At 41.7% G+C, this 15,115-nt stretch overlaps 1 long non-coding RNA gene across 1 annotated transcript; it reads right to left on the minus strand.

The window, feature by feature from the left end:
* Positions 1–416: 416 nt before the first annotated feature.
* LOC140613559 (uncharacterized) lies at positions 417–2,113 on the minus strand. Its single transcript, XR_012014550.1, has 3 exons — positions 1,860–2,113; positions 1,416–1,652; positions 417–1,136 (listed from the first exon to the last, which is right to left on the minus strand). It is a non-coding gene; the product is annotated as an uncharacterized lncRNA (long non-coding RNA).
* Positions 2,114–15,115: the final 13,002 nt, after the last annotated feature.

The raw sequence follows: 15,115 nt of genomic DNA on the forward strand, positions 1-15,115 counted from the left end.
AATTAGAGTATACCTCAGTTCTAGCTCCCATCAATAACTGTCTAGCAGACATCTGCCCGTAAAGCATACACACTTCTGAGAGTTGAACTTATTCCCTGTACCTCCCACATGCTGACTGCAGGTACACTTTGCTCCTATCAGGCCTAGGCTTGAATCGTGACTGAAGGGTTGTGAGAGGTTAGTGGAAGGCGCTGGCCCACACGACTAGTGTCTCCAAGCCCAATCCAGAGATATGTGAGGAACTGCTCTCTAGGATTGGTGCTACACACTAAGTTCCATACATGGGAAGCTAGTGGAACGCAGTGTCCAAAGGGTACTTTCTTCTGAGACTTGAGCTCACCCTCAGTCCCTCACAGTTCCACACGGCCTTCAAATTATTTTTTTTAATTTTTATTTATTTATGATAGTCACACAGAGAGAGAGAGAGAGAGAGAGAGAGGCAGAGACACAGGCAGAGGGAGAAGCAGGCTCCATGCACCGGGAGCCCGACATGGGAATCGATCCCGGGTCTCCAGGATCGCGCCCCGGGTCCAAGGCAGGCGCCAAACCGCTGCGTCACCCAGGGATCCCCCTCCACACGGCCTTCAGATGAAATTTCGAACATCCTCACTAGACGTGTTGGTCAGAAGCTCATAGGACAAAAGGAGCTAGCTGCAGGCTTCAATACTTGTGTCTCTAGGTGCAGTAGAGTGGTATACATTGAACCTCCTGACTTACAATGTAGCTACATTCTCATGGCCATAAGAATGCAGCTAGTGGAAAGGTGCATTTGAGGCATGCTGCTGAGGATCAGAGTCACCCGTTCCAATTGAGGTCCAGTGGGGAATAGAGGAACCATGTCCTGATGATGCCCAGGTAGGGACCAGAGTCACCAGGTCCAGATGAGGCCCAGGTGGGGAGCATATTCACTAGGTCCAGGTGAGGCCCAGTTGAGGACCAGAGCCACCAGGTCTGGTTGAGGCCTAGAGGGGTACTAGAATCACCTGGTCCAGATGACATCCAGATGGGGACGAGAGTCACCAGGTCAGTGTGAGGCCCAGAGGGATTCCAGAGTCATCATGTCCAGGTGAGGCTCAGGTGTGGAACAGAGTAACCGGGTACCAATGATGCCGAGGTGAGGACCAGAGTCACCAGATCTAGGTGAGGCCCAGATAGGATCAGAGTCACCAGTTCCAGGTGAGACCAAGAAGGAGGCCACAGCAATCAGGTCCAGGTGTGGAACAAAGTCACCAGGACAGGTTGAGGCCCAGTTGGAGACCACATTCACCAGGTCCAGGTGAGGCCCAGATGGTGATCAGAGTCACCAGGTCCGGGTGAGGACCAGGTAAGGACCAGATTCACCAGGTCCAAGTGAGGCCCACGTGGGGACCTGACTCACCAGGTATGGGTGAGGCCCATGTGGCAACCCCACTCACCAGGTCCAGGTGAGGCCCAAATATGGATCAGAGTCGTGTTGTTCCAGGTGAGGCCAGAAGGAGACCACAGGAACCAGGTCCAGGAGAGCCCCATATGGGAACCAGAGCCACAAGATCCAGGTGAGGTCCAGGTGGAGACCACAATCACAAGGTCCAGGTGAGGCCCGGTAATGACTAGATTCACCAGGTCCAAGTGAAGCCCAGGGGGGGACCAGAGTCACCAGGTAAGGGTGAGTCCTAGAAAGGGAACCAGAGTAATCAGTTTAGTTTGAGACCCAGAGTGGGACCAGAGGTCCCCGATCAAAGTGAGGCCCAGGTGTCAAATAGAGTATCCAGGTCCCAATGATGCCTAGGTGAGGACCAGAGTCACTAGGGCCATGCAATTCCCAGATGAGGATCAGAATCACCAGGTCCTGGTGAGGCATAGAAGGAGACCACAGTCACCAGTATCAGGTGAGCCCCATGTCGGAACCAGAGCCACTCTATCCAGCTGAGTCCCAGGTCCATGTGAGGCCCACGTGAGGACAAGATACACCAGGTTGAATTGAGGTACAACTGGGGATAAGAGTCACCAGGTCTGGGTGAGGCCTAGGTGGGGACAAGATTCACCAGGTCTGAGTTAGGTCACAATGGGGATGAGAGTCACCAGGTCCAGGTGAGGCCAAACTGAGGACCAGAGTCACCAGATCCAGGTGAGGTCCATGTTGGAAAGAGAGTCACCAGGTCCAGGAGAGGTCCAGGTGGGGACCAGAGTCACCAGATCCAGGTGAAGCCCAGGTGGGGACGAGAGTCACCAGGAACAGATGAGGCCCAGGTGAGTACCAGAGTTACCAGGTACACGTGAGGCCCAGGTGGGGACCAGAGGCAAAGGTCCATGTGAGGCCGGCTGGGGACCATGGACAACGGTCTACGTGAGGTCCAGGTGTGGAACACAGTAACCAGGTCCAGGTGAGTCCCAGGTTGGGACCAGGATCACCAGGTACAGGGGAGGGCCTTGAAAGAACCAGAGTCAACTGTTCAAGGTGAGGCACAGGTGGCAACCAGGGTCAGCAGGTCCAAGTCAGGCCAAAGTGGAATTCACAGTCACCAGGTCAGAGTGAGACCCCAAGGGGGACCAGAGTCACCTGGTCCAGGTGAGGTCCAGTTGTGGAACACAGTAACCGGGTCTCAATTATGCCCAGTTGAGGATCATGGTCAACAGAGCCAGGTGAGGCTCAGATGGGGATCAGAGTCACCAGGTCCAAGTGAGGCCCATGTGGGGACCACAGTCACCATATCCAGGGTAGTCTCAGGTACAGACCAGATTCACCAGGTCCAGATGAGGTGCAGGTGGCAACCACACTCACCATGTCCCTGTGAGGTCCCAGTGGGGACCATAGTCACCAGGTACATTAGAAGCTAGAAACACTGTAGCCACCTGGTCCACATGAGGTCCATGTGGTAATGAGAGTCACCAGTTACAGGTGTGGTCGAGGTGGGGATCAGACTCACCCGGTCCAGTTGAGACCCAGGTGGGAACCATTGTCACCATCCAGGTGTGGCCCAGCTGAAGACCAGAGGTAACAGGTCCAGGTGGGTCCCTGTTAGGGAACAGTGTAACCATGTCCTGATGTTACCCAGGTGGGTAACAGAGACACCAGGTCCAGGTGAGGCCGAGGTGGACACCAGAGACATGAGGTCCAGGTGAGGTCCCGGTGGGAACCACAGTCACCAGGTCAGGTGACGCCATGCTGAGGATCAGAGTCACCAGTTCCAGGTGAGGCCCAGGTGGGGCCAGAGTCACCTGGTACAGAAGAGGTCAAAGTGAGGACTGAGTTACCAGATCCAGGTGAGTCCCTGTGGGGAATATAGTAACCATGTCCCGATGATGCCCAGGTAGGGACCAGAGTCACCAGGTCCAGATGAGGCCCACGTGGGGAGCATATTCACTAGGTGCAGGTGAGCCCCAGTTGAGGACCAGTCATCAGGTCTGGTTGAGGCCTAGAGGGGTACTGGAATCTCCTGGTCCAGGTGACGTCCAGATGGGGACCAGAGTCACCAGGTCAGGGTGAGGCCCAGAGGGGTTGCAGAGTCATCATGTCCAGGTGAGGCACAGGTGTGGAACAGAGTAACGAGGTCCCAATGATGCCCAGGTGAGGACCGGAGTCACCAGATCTGGGTGTGGCCCAGATAAGATCAGAGTCATCTGTTCCAGGTGAGGCCAAGAAGGAGTCCACAGCAATCAGGTCCAGGTGGGGAACAAAGTCACCAGGACTGGGTGAGGCCGAGATCGGGACCAGATTCACCAGGTCCAGGTGAGGCCCAGGTGGTGACCTGAGTCACCAGGTGTGGGTGAGGACCAGGTAAGGACCAGATTCACCAGGTCCAGGTGAGGCCCACGTGGGGACCTGAGTCACCAGGTGTGGGCGAGGCCCAGTTGGTAACCCCACTCACCAGGTCCATGTGAGGCCAACCTGCAGGCCAGAGTCACCAGGTCCAGGTGAGGCCCTGGTGGGGACCGGAGTCACCAGGTAAATGTGAGGCTAGAAGGACATCACAGTCACCAGGTCCAGGTGTGGTTCATGTGGGAACGAGAGTCACCAGGTCCAGGTGAGACCCAGGTGGGACCACAGTAACAAGGTCCAGATTGAGGCCTAGGTGGGGCCCAGAGTCATCAGGGCCAGGTGAGGCCAAAGTGTGGAGCAAAGTTATCAGGTCCAGGTGAGTCCCAGGTGGGAACCAGTCACCTCGTCCAGGTGAGGCCCACAAGAGTAGTGCCTCCAAGCTCAATCCCGCGATTTCCTAGTAATTCCTGTTTTAGACTGGTGCTACATACTAAGTTCCATACTAACTAATTGAACCCTGCATCCAACGGCAACTTACATCCGAGAGTTGGGCTCACACGCAGTCCCTCACAGTTCCACACTGACTGCAGAATGTGTTTCCAATGTCTTCACCAGAGATGCTTGCCAGAAGCTTGTGAGACGAAGTGGAATAATGCAGGCCTGGAAGGTGTCTCCAGGTGGAGTAGAGTGGTATTCTTGGAACCTCCTGAGTTAGAATACTGCTGCGTTCTGAGGGCCAGAAGAATGCAGCTAGTTGAAAGCTGGCTTCTAGACATGTTTCCTTGTGAGATTTGAGGTGAGGGCAGGACTCTCGTGCAACCTGACTGCCTGTAGACATAGGTCCTAACCATGTTAGGTGCTGGAAGAGGTTGTGAAAAGCATTTAGACGTTTCAGGCTTGTAGTCACGTGTAACTGAGTTCAATACAGCGATTTCCAACAGCCTTGTTCAATTAAACTGTAGCTGGGTTCTAACTCCCATAAAAGAGTGGCTAGCAGACATCTGCCTGCAAAGCATACACGCTTCTCAGAGTTGAGCTTATGGCCTGTACCTCCCACAATCTGATGGCCTGTACGGATCGCTTCCACAGCATTCCGTTCTATGCGGGACAGTAGCGGAGTGAGAACCAAGTGTCTGCATTGTCAGTTTCACGACTACTGGACACCTGCCTCCAAGTGTTGCACACTCCTTTGGATGAGCTTATGGCTTGTTCCTCCCACATGCTGACCGCCTGTACCTTTCACTTCGAAAGGACGTCGTTCGATACGGGACACAAGTTTTGTGAGAGGCAAGTGTCTCCTAGCCCAATCCAACGACTTCTGAGTAATTCCTCCCTCAGAAGGGAGCTACATACTAACTTCCAACCTGAGTACCTGGTTGAAAGCTGTCTCTCTGGGGAACTTCCTTCTGCAAGATGAGCTGACACGCGGTCCTTCCCAGTTCCACACTGCCTGCAGATGGAGCTACGAACATCCTCACTAGACATGTTTGTCAGACGCTCATGGGATGCAAGGGCCAAGCTGCAGGCTTCAAGGTTGTGTCTCCAGGTGCAGTAGAGCTTTATTCATGGAACGACCTGACTTCCAATGCTGTAAAGTTTGGGTTAGGTTACGGGTTAGGGTTAGGGTTAGGGTCCTGTTTAAGCTTAGGGTTAGGGTTAGGGTTAGGGTTCATGTTAGGGTTAGGGGTAGTTTCAGCATTAGGTGTAGGCTACGGTTTAGGATTAGGGTTAGGGTACGGGTTAGGTTACGGTTTAGGTTATGGGTTGGGGTATGGGTTAGGTTACAGTTTAGGGTACGGGTTAGTGTTAGTGTTAGGGTTAGGGTACGGGTTAGGGTTAAAGTTAGGGTACTGTTTAGGGTTAGGGTTAGGTTACGGGTTAGGGTTAGGGATAGGGTAAGGGTTAAGGTTAGGATTGTTAGGGTTAGGCTTATGGTTAGGATTAGGGATTGGGTTTCGTTAGGTTTAGGGTTGGGGTAAGGTTAGGGTAGGGTACGGGTTAGAGTTTGGGTTAGGGTACGGGTGAGGGTTAGGGTAAGCGTTAGGGTACGGGTTAAGGTTAGGTTTAGAGTTAGGTTTAGGGTTAGGTTTAAGGTTAGGGTATGGGATAGGTTTAGGTTTAGGGTACTGTTTAGCCTTAGGGTTAGGGTTAGGGTTAGGTTACAGGTTAGCGTTATGGTTAGGGTTAGAGTACGGGTTAGTGTTAGAGTTCGGGTTATGTTTAGGGTTCGGGTTAGGGTTAGGCTACGGGTTAGGGTTAGTGTTACGGTTATGATTAGGGTTCAGTTTAGGCTTAGGTTTAGGGTACAGATTAGGGTTAGGGTTAGGGTTAGGGTTAGGGTTAGGGTATGGTTTAGAGCTATGGTATGGATTACGGTACGGGTTAAGGTATGTGTTAGGGTACTGGTAACGGTTAGGGTTTGGGTTAGGTTTAGGGTACGGGTTAGGGTTAGGTTTAGGGTTTGGGTTAGGGTACAGGATAGGGTTAGGTTTAGGGTTAATGTTAGGGTTCGGGTTAGGGAACGGGATAGGATTAGGGTTTGGGTATGGGTTAGGGTACAGGTTAAGTTATGGTTTAGGGTTAGGGTATGGGTTACAGTTAGGGTTCAGGTTAGTGTTGGGGTTAGGGTTAGGTTTAGGGTACGGGTTAGGTTTAGGGTTACGGTATGGCTTAGGGTACGGATTAGGTTTAGGGTTAGGGTATGGGCTAGGGTTAAGGTACAGGAGAGTTAGAGTTAGGACATGGGTTTGGGTTAGGGTTAGGGTTAGGGTATGGCTTAGGGTTAGGTTTAGGGTTAGTGTTAGGGTTAAGGTATTCGTTAGGGTTAGGGTTAGGGTACTATTTAGGGATAGGGTTAAGGTTAGGTTTAGTTTACGGGTTAGGGTTAGGGTTAGAGTTAGTTTACGTGTTAGGGATAGGGTTAGGGTGAGGTTTAGGGTTAGGTTAGGGTTAGGGTTAGGTTTAGAGATAGGGTTAGGGTTGTGATTAGTGTTAGGGTTAGGTTAGGGGTAGTTTTAGTGTGAGGGTACTGGTTATGCTTAGGGTTAGGGTAGGGTACGGTTTTGGGTTAGGGTACAGGTTAGGGGTAGTGTTAGGGTTAGGAGTTAGGGTTAGGGTTTGGGTTAGGGTTAGGGTTAGGTTTAAGGGTTAGGTTTAAGGGTTAGGGTTAAGGATTAATGTTAGGGTTAGGGTTTAGGGGTTCGGGTTCGGGTTAGGGTTAGTGGTTAGTGTTAGGGTTAGGGGTTAGGGGTTAGGGTTAGGGTTACTGTTAGGGTTAGGATTTAGGTTTAGAGTTTGGGTTAGGTTTAGGGTTAGGGTATGCTTTAGGGTTAGGTTTAGGGTTAGGGTTAGGGTTAAGGTACACGTTAGGGTTAGGGTACTGTTTAGGGTTAGAGTTAGGGTTAGGTTTAGTTTATGGGCTAGGGTTAGGGTTAGGGTTAATTTACGTGTTAGGGATAGGGTTAGGGTGAGGGTTATGGTTAGGTTAGGGCTAGGGTTAGGTTTAGAGATAGGGTTAGGGTTATGATTAGAGTTAGGGTTAGGTTAGGGGTGGTTTTAGTGTTAGGGTATGGGTTATGGTTAGGGTTAGTGTAGGGTACGGTATAGGGTTAGGGCATGGGTTCGGGTTAGTTTTAGGGTTAGGATTAGGGTACGGGTTAGGGTTAGTGTTAGGGTACCATTTAGGGTTAGTGTACGGGTTAGCGTTAGGGTTGGGGTTAGCGTAAGGGTTAGGGCACGGGTTAGGATTAGCGTTACGGTATTGTTTGGGTTAGGGTCAGGGTTAGATTTAGGTTATGTGTTAGGGTTTGGGTACGGTTTAGGGTTAGGGTACGGGTTAGGTTTATGGCACAGGATAGGGTTAGGGTTAGGGTACCGGTATGGGTTAGGTCAGGTTTAGGTTTAGGGTATGGGTTAGGGTTAGGGTACGGGTTAGGGTTAGGGTATGGTTTAGGGTTAGGGTACGGGTTAGGGTTAGGGTACGGGTTAGGGTTAGTGTAAGGGTTAGGGTTAGATTACTGTACAGGATAGGGTTAGGGTTAGGGTACTGGTTAGGGTACAGTTTAGGCTTAGGGTTAGGTTTAGGGTAGGGGTTAGAGTTAGGGTACATGTTATGGTTAGGTTTAGGTTATGGGTGAGTGTTAGGGTTAGGGTATAAGTTAGTGTATGGGTTAGGTTTCAGGTTAGGTTTAGGGTTAGGTTTAGAGTTAGTGGTTAGGGTTAGTGTTAGGGTGAGGGGTTAGGGTTAGGGTTAGGGGTTAGGGTTAGGTTTAGGGTTAGGGTTAGGATTAGGGTTAAGTGTTAGGTTTAGGGGGTTAGGCATAGGGTTAGGGTTAAGGGTTGGTGTTAAGGGTTAGGGTTAGGGGTTAGGGGTAAGGGCTAGGGTTAGGGGTTAGGTGTTAGGGTTAGTGTTAGTGTTAGGGTTAAGGTTAGGGGTTAAGTTTAGGGTTAAGGGTTAGGGTTAGGGTTTGGGTTAGTGTTGGGATTAGGGTTAGGGTTAAGGGTTAGGGTTAGGTTTAGGGTTAGTGGTTAGGGGTTCATGTTAGGGTTAGGGTTAGGGGTAGGGGTTAAGGTTAGGGTTAGGGGTTAGGGTTAGGATTGGTTTAGGGTTAGGGTTAGGGGTTAGGGTTTAGGGTTAGGGTTAGGGGTTAGGGTTAGGGTTAGGGTTAGGTACGTGTTAGGGTTAGGGTTAGGGTTGGGGTACAGGTTAGTGTTAGGGTACCTGTTAGGGTTAGGGTATGGGTTAAGTTTAGGCTTAGTGTTCGGGTTAGGGTTAGGGTTAGGGTTAGGTTTTCGGTTAGTGTTAGGGTTAGGGTTAAGGGTTAGGGTTAGGATAGGTTTAGTGTTAGGGTTTAGGGGTTAGGGGTTAGGGTTAGGGATTTGATTCGATTCAATTCTTTTCGATTCAAATCGATTCGATTCAATTCTTTCAATTCGTTTCTTATCGATTCAATTCTTTTCAATTCGATAGATTCTTTTCTATTCGATTAAATTTGATTCGATTCGATTCTTTTCGATTCGATTTGATTCGAGTCTTTTTGATTTGATTCGTTTCGATTCGATTCTTTTCAGTTCGATTCGATTCAAATCTTTTCGATGCGATTCAATTTGATTCTTTACAATTCGATTCGATTCTTTTCAATTTGACTCCATTTTTTTCGATTCGATTCGATTCTTTTCCATTCGATTTGATTCGATTCTTTTCGATACGATTTGATTCTATTCTCTTCGATTCGATTCCCTTTGATTCGATTCTATTCTTTTCAATTCGATTCGTTTTTTTCGATTCGATTCGATTCCTTTCGATTCGATTCAATTCGATTCAAATCTTTTGTTTCGATTTGATTCTTGTCAATTCGATTCGATTCTTTTCAATTCGATTCGATTCTTTTCGATTTGATTCAATTCTATTCGAATCTTGTCAAATCTATTCTATTCTTTTCGATTCGATTCTTTTTGATTCGATCGATTCTTTTCGATTCTATTCGATTCTTTTCAATTCGATTCGATTCTATTCTGTTGGATTCGATTTGATTCAATTCAATTTGATACTTTTCGATTCGATTCTTATCGATTCGATTCAATTTTCGATTTGATCGATTCTTTTCAATTCGATTCGATTCGATTCTATTTGATTCTTTTCGATTCGATTTGATTATTTTTGATTCGACTCAATTCGATGGTTTGATTCGATTATTTTCTTTTTTTTCGATTATTTTCTATTCGATTTGAGTCGATTCTTTTCGATTCGATTCGATTATTTTCGATTTAATTCGATTCTATTCGAATATTTTCGATTCAATTCGATTGCATTAGATTCGATTATTTTTGATTCAATTCGATTCGATTATTTTTGATTTGATTTGATTCATTTCGGTTCGATTCGATTATTTTCAATTCGAATCAATTCGATTCTTTCCGATTCGATTCTTTTTGATTTGATTCGATTATTTTCGATTCGATTCGATTGTTTTCAATTCATTTTGATTTGATTATTTTCGATTCGATTCGATTTGATGCGAATCGATTATTTTCGATTCGATTCAATTATTTTCGATTCGATTCGATTATTTTCGATTCAGTTCGATTCAATTATTTTCGATTCGATTCGATTAGATGTGAATCGATTATTTTCGATTCGATTCGATTCGATTTGATTATTTTTGATTCGAATAGATTCGATTCTTTTCAATTAGATTATTTTCGATTCGATTGGATTATTTTAGATTCAATTGGATTATTTTCGATTCAATTCGATTGGATTATTTTCGATTCGATTCGATGCGAATATATTTCTTTTTTTTCGATTTCGATTCAATTCGATTCGATGCGATTATTTTCGATTTGATTTGATTATTTTCAATTCGATTCGATTTGATTCGATTCGATTAATTTCGATTCGATTCGATTATTTTCGATTCAATTTGATTGGATTCAATTCGATTATTTTTGATTCGATCCGATTATTTTTGATTTGATCGATTCTTTTCGATTCAATTCAATTATTTTCGATTTGATTCGATTCGATTATTTTTGATTCAATTCGATTCGATTCGATTACTTTCAATTCAATTCGATCGATTCAGTTCAATTATTTTCGATTTGATTCGATTATTTTGGATTCGATAAGATCACTTTCAATTCGATTATTTTCGATTCGATTTCATTATTTTCAATTCAATTCAATTCGATTATTTTCGATTAGATTCAATTCAATTATTTTCGATTTGAGTTGATTCGATTATTTTCAATTCGATTCAATTTGATTATTTTCATTTCGATTCGGTTCGATTTGATTCTATTATTTTCGATTCGATTTGTTTCGTATCAATTTGAATCGTTTTGATTCAATTCGATTATTTTCGATTTGAATCAATTCTTTTTGATTCGATTCTTTTCGATTCGGTTTGATATTTTCAATTCGAATCGACTCGATTCTTTTTGATTCGAGTATATAAGATTCGATTCGATTCTTTTCGATTCAATTCAATTCGATTCGATACGATTGTTTTCAATTGTATTCGAATCGATTCTTTTCGGTTCTATTCGATTCGATTCTTTTCGATTCAATTCGATATGATTCGATTCTTTTTGATTCCATTCGATACGATTCTATTCTTTTCGATTCGATTTGATTCGATTCTTTTCATTTTGATTCGATTCGTTTCGATGCTATTCAATTCGATTCTTTTTGATTCGATTCGACTCGTTTCGATGCTCTTCAATTTGATTCTTTTCGATTCGATTCGATTCTTTTTGATTCGATACTTTTTGATTCTATTCGATTCTTTTCGATTCGTTTCGATTCTTTTCAATGTATTCGATTCGATTCTTTTCAATTCAATTCGATTTGATTCTTTTCAATTCTATTAGATTTGATTCTTTTCAATTCAATTCTATATGATTTGATTCTTTTCGATTCAATGATACCATTCAATTCTTTTCGATTCGATTCGATTCCTTTTCTTTTCGATTTGATTCTTTTTGATTCGATTCTTTTCAATTCAATTGGATTATGTTCGATTGGATTCTTTTCCATTCAATTCAATTGTTTTCGATTCCATTCAATTAGTTTTGATTTGATTCGATTCTTTTCGATTCAATTAGATTCCATTCTTTTCAATTCAATTAAATACGATTCTATTCTTTTCAATTCGATTCGATTTGATTCTTTTTGTTCGATACGATTTGATTCAATTCTTTTCTATTTGATTCGATTCAATTCGATTCTTTTCAATTCGATCTTTTCGATCGATTCAATTTGATTCTTGTTTCGATTCGATTCTTTTCGATTCGATTTGAATCTTTACATTTCGATTCAAATCGATTCTTTTCGATTCGATTCTTTTTGGTTCGATTCGATTCTACTTGATTCATTTCGAATCGATTCGATTCTTTTTGATTCGATCTATTCGATTCTTTTCGATTCAGTTCGATTTGATTCGATTCTTTTTGATTTGATTCACTTCTTTTCCACTTGATCTGATTCGATTCGTTTTGATTTTTTTCGATTCATTTCAATTCGAATCTATTCGATTCTTTTCGATTCAATTCGATTCGATTTGATTCTTTTTGATTCAATTCGATTCAATTCCATTCGATTCGATTCTTTTCGATTCGATACGATTCGATTCGATTCTTTTCGATGCGAATCTATTCGATTCGATTCTTTTAGATTTGATTCGATGCAATTCTTTTCAATTCGATTCGATTCGATTCGTTTTGATTCATTTCGATTCTCTTTGATTTTTTTGATTCGATCTTTTCAATCGATTTGATTCGATTCGATTCTTTTCGATTCAATTATTTTCGATTCGATTTGATTCTTTTCTATTCGATTCTTTTCTATTCGATTTGATTCTTTTCTATTCGATTCTTTTCATTTAGATTCGATTCTTTTCGATTCGATTCAATTCGAATCTTTCCGTTTCGATTATATTCTCTACAATTCGATTCTTTGGATTTGACTCTTTTTGATTAGATTCGATTTGATTCTTTTCGATTCGATTCGATTCGATTCAATATGATTCGATTCGATTACTTTTGGTTCGATGCAATTTGATGAGATTTTTTTCGAATTGATTTGATTCGATTCGATTATTTTCGATTCGACTCAATTTGATTCGATTTGATTATCGATTCCATTCAATTCCAATTATTCTCGATTCGATTTGATTCGATTATTTTTTATTCAATTCAATTCAATTATTTTCGATTCGATGTGATTTGATTTGATTCTTTTCGACTCAATCAATTCGAATTGATTCTTTTCAAATCGATTCGATTAGATTCTTTTCGATATGATTGCATTCGATTCTATTCTTTTCGATTCGATTCGATTCTTTTCAATACAATTCTATTCTTTTCGATTCTATTCGATTTGATTCCTTTCAATTCGATACGATTCGATTCTTTTTGATTCGATTTGATTCAATTCAATTCTTTTCAATTCGATCTTTTCGATTCGATTCGATTCTTTTCAATTCAATTCGATTCGATTCGTTTTGTTTCGATTTGATTCTTTTCTATTTTATTTGATTCGATTCATTTCAATTAGATTCGATACTGTTCGATTCGATTCTTTTCGATTCAATTCAATTGGAATCGATTCGATTCTTTTTGATTCAATTCCATTCGATTCAATACGATTCTTTTCGATTCGATTCTTTTCAGTTCTGTTCGATTCGATTCTTTTCGATTCAGTTCAATTCAATTCTTTTTTATTCGATTCGATTCTTTTCGATTCAATCTGATTCGATTCATTTTGATTTTTTCGATTCGTTTCTATTTGAATCTATTAGATTCTTTTCGATTCAATTCGATTCCATTGATTCTTTTCGATTCGATTCGATTCTTTTCAATTTATATGATTCGATTCGATTATTTTCGCTTCGACTCGATTTGATTTGATTCCATTCGATTATCGATTCAATTCCAATTATTTTCGATTCGATTCAATTATTTTTTATTCAATTCGATTCAATTATTTTCGATTCGATGCAATTTGATTCGATTCTTCTTGTTTCAATTCAATTCGATTCTTTCAAATTCGATTCAATTCGATTCTTTTCATTTCGAATCGATTCTTTTCGATTTGATTCAATTCTTTTCAATTCGATTTGATAATGTTCGATTCAATTCTTTTCAATTCAATTCGATTTGATTCTTTTCGATTCAATTCGATTCCATTCGATTCAATTCTTTTTGATTCGATTCTCTTTTCGATTCAATACGATTCAATCGATTCTTTTGATACGAATCAATTCAATTCCATTCTTTTTGATTCGATTCGATTCAATTCTTTTAGATTTGATTTGATATGATTCTTTTCCATTAGATTCGATTTGATTCGTTTCGATTTGTTTTGATTCTCTTTGATGTTTTTTGATTCGATCTTTTCAATCGATTTGAATCGATTCGATTCATTTCGATTCGATTCGATTCAAATTTTTCAATTCTATTCTTTTCAATTCGATTCTTTTCGATTCGATTTGATTCTTTTCGTTTCGATTAGATTCTCTTCGATTCGATTCTTTTCGATTCAATTCTTTTTGATTCGATTCGATTTGATTCTTCTCCATTCGATTCAATTCACTTTGAATCAATTCGATAAGATTCTTTTCGTTCGATTCAATTCTGTTCGATTCTATTCTATTCTATTCGATTCTTTTCAATTCAATTCTATTCGATTCTTTCGTTTCTATTCGATTCTTTTCGATTTGATTCGATTCGATCATTTGGATTCGATTTGTTACATTTCAATTCGATTCTTTTCGATTCTGTTCGATTCGATTCTTTTCGATTCAGTTCAATTCGATTCTTTTCGATTTGATTCGATTCTTTTCCATTCGATATGATTCGATTCGTTTCGATTTTTTTCGATTCGTTTCAATTCGAATCTATTCGATTCTTTTCGATTCAATTCGATTCGATTGATTCTTTTTGATTCAATTTGATTCGATTCCATTCGATTCGATTCTTTTCGATTCAATTTGATTTTTTTCGATTCGATACGATTCGATTCGATTCTTTTCTATTCGATTCAACTCAACTCGATTCTTTTCGATTCGATTTTTCGATTTGATTCTTTTCAATTCAATTCAATTCTTTTCGATTTGATTCTTTTCGTTTCAATTCGATTCGATTCAATTCTTTTCGTTTCAATTAGATTCTTTTCGATTTTATTTGATTCGATTATTTTCAATTCGATTCGGTACTGTTCGATTCGATTCTTTTCGATTCAATTCGACTGGAATCGAGTCTTTTCGATTCAATTCTACTCTATTCGATACAATTCTTTTCTATTGTATTCGATTTGATTCTTTTCGGTTCTATTCGATTTGATTCTTTTCGATTCAACTCCATATGATTCGATTCTTTTTGATTCCATTTGATACGATTTGATTCTTTTCAATTCGATTCGATTCGATTCTTTTCATTTTGATTCGATTCGTTTCGATGCTATTCAATTCGATTCTTTTTTGATTCAATTCGATTCATTTCCATGCTATTCAATTCGATTCTTTTTGATTCGATTCGATTCTTTTCGATTCAACTCGATACTTTTCGATTTGATTCGATTCGATTCTTTTCGATTCGATTTGATACAATTCGATTGTTTTCGATTCGATTTGATTCGATTCTTTTCGGTTCTATTCAATTTGATTCTTTTCAGTTCAGTTCGATATGATTCGATTCTTTTCGATTCAATGATACCATTCGATTCTTATTGATTCGATTCCTTTTCGTTTCGATTTGATTCTTTTCGATTCGATTCTTTTCAATTCAATTCGATTATGTTCGATTGGATTCTTTTCGATTCAATTCGATTCGATACGATTCTTTTTGATTCGATTTGATTCGTTTTGATTTGATTCG

Source organism: Canis lupus, chromosome 21 (genome assembly GCF_048164855.1).
Source record: "Canis lupus baileyi chromosome 21, mCanLup2.hap1, whole genome shotgun sequence".
NCBI classification, from domain to species: domain Eukaryota; kingdom Metazoa; phylum Chordata; class Mammalia; order Carnivora; family Canidae; genus Canis; species Canis lupus.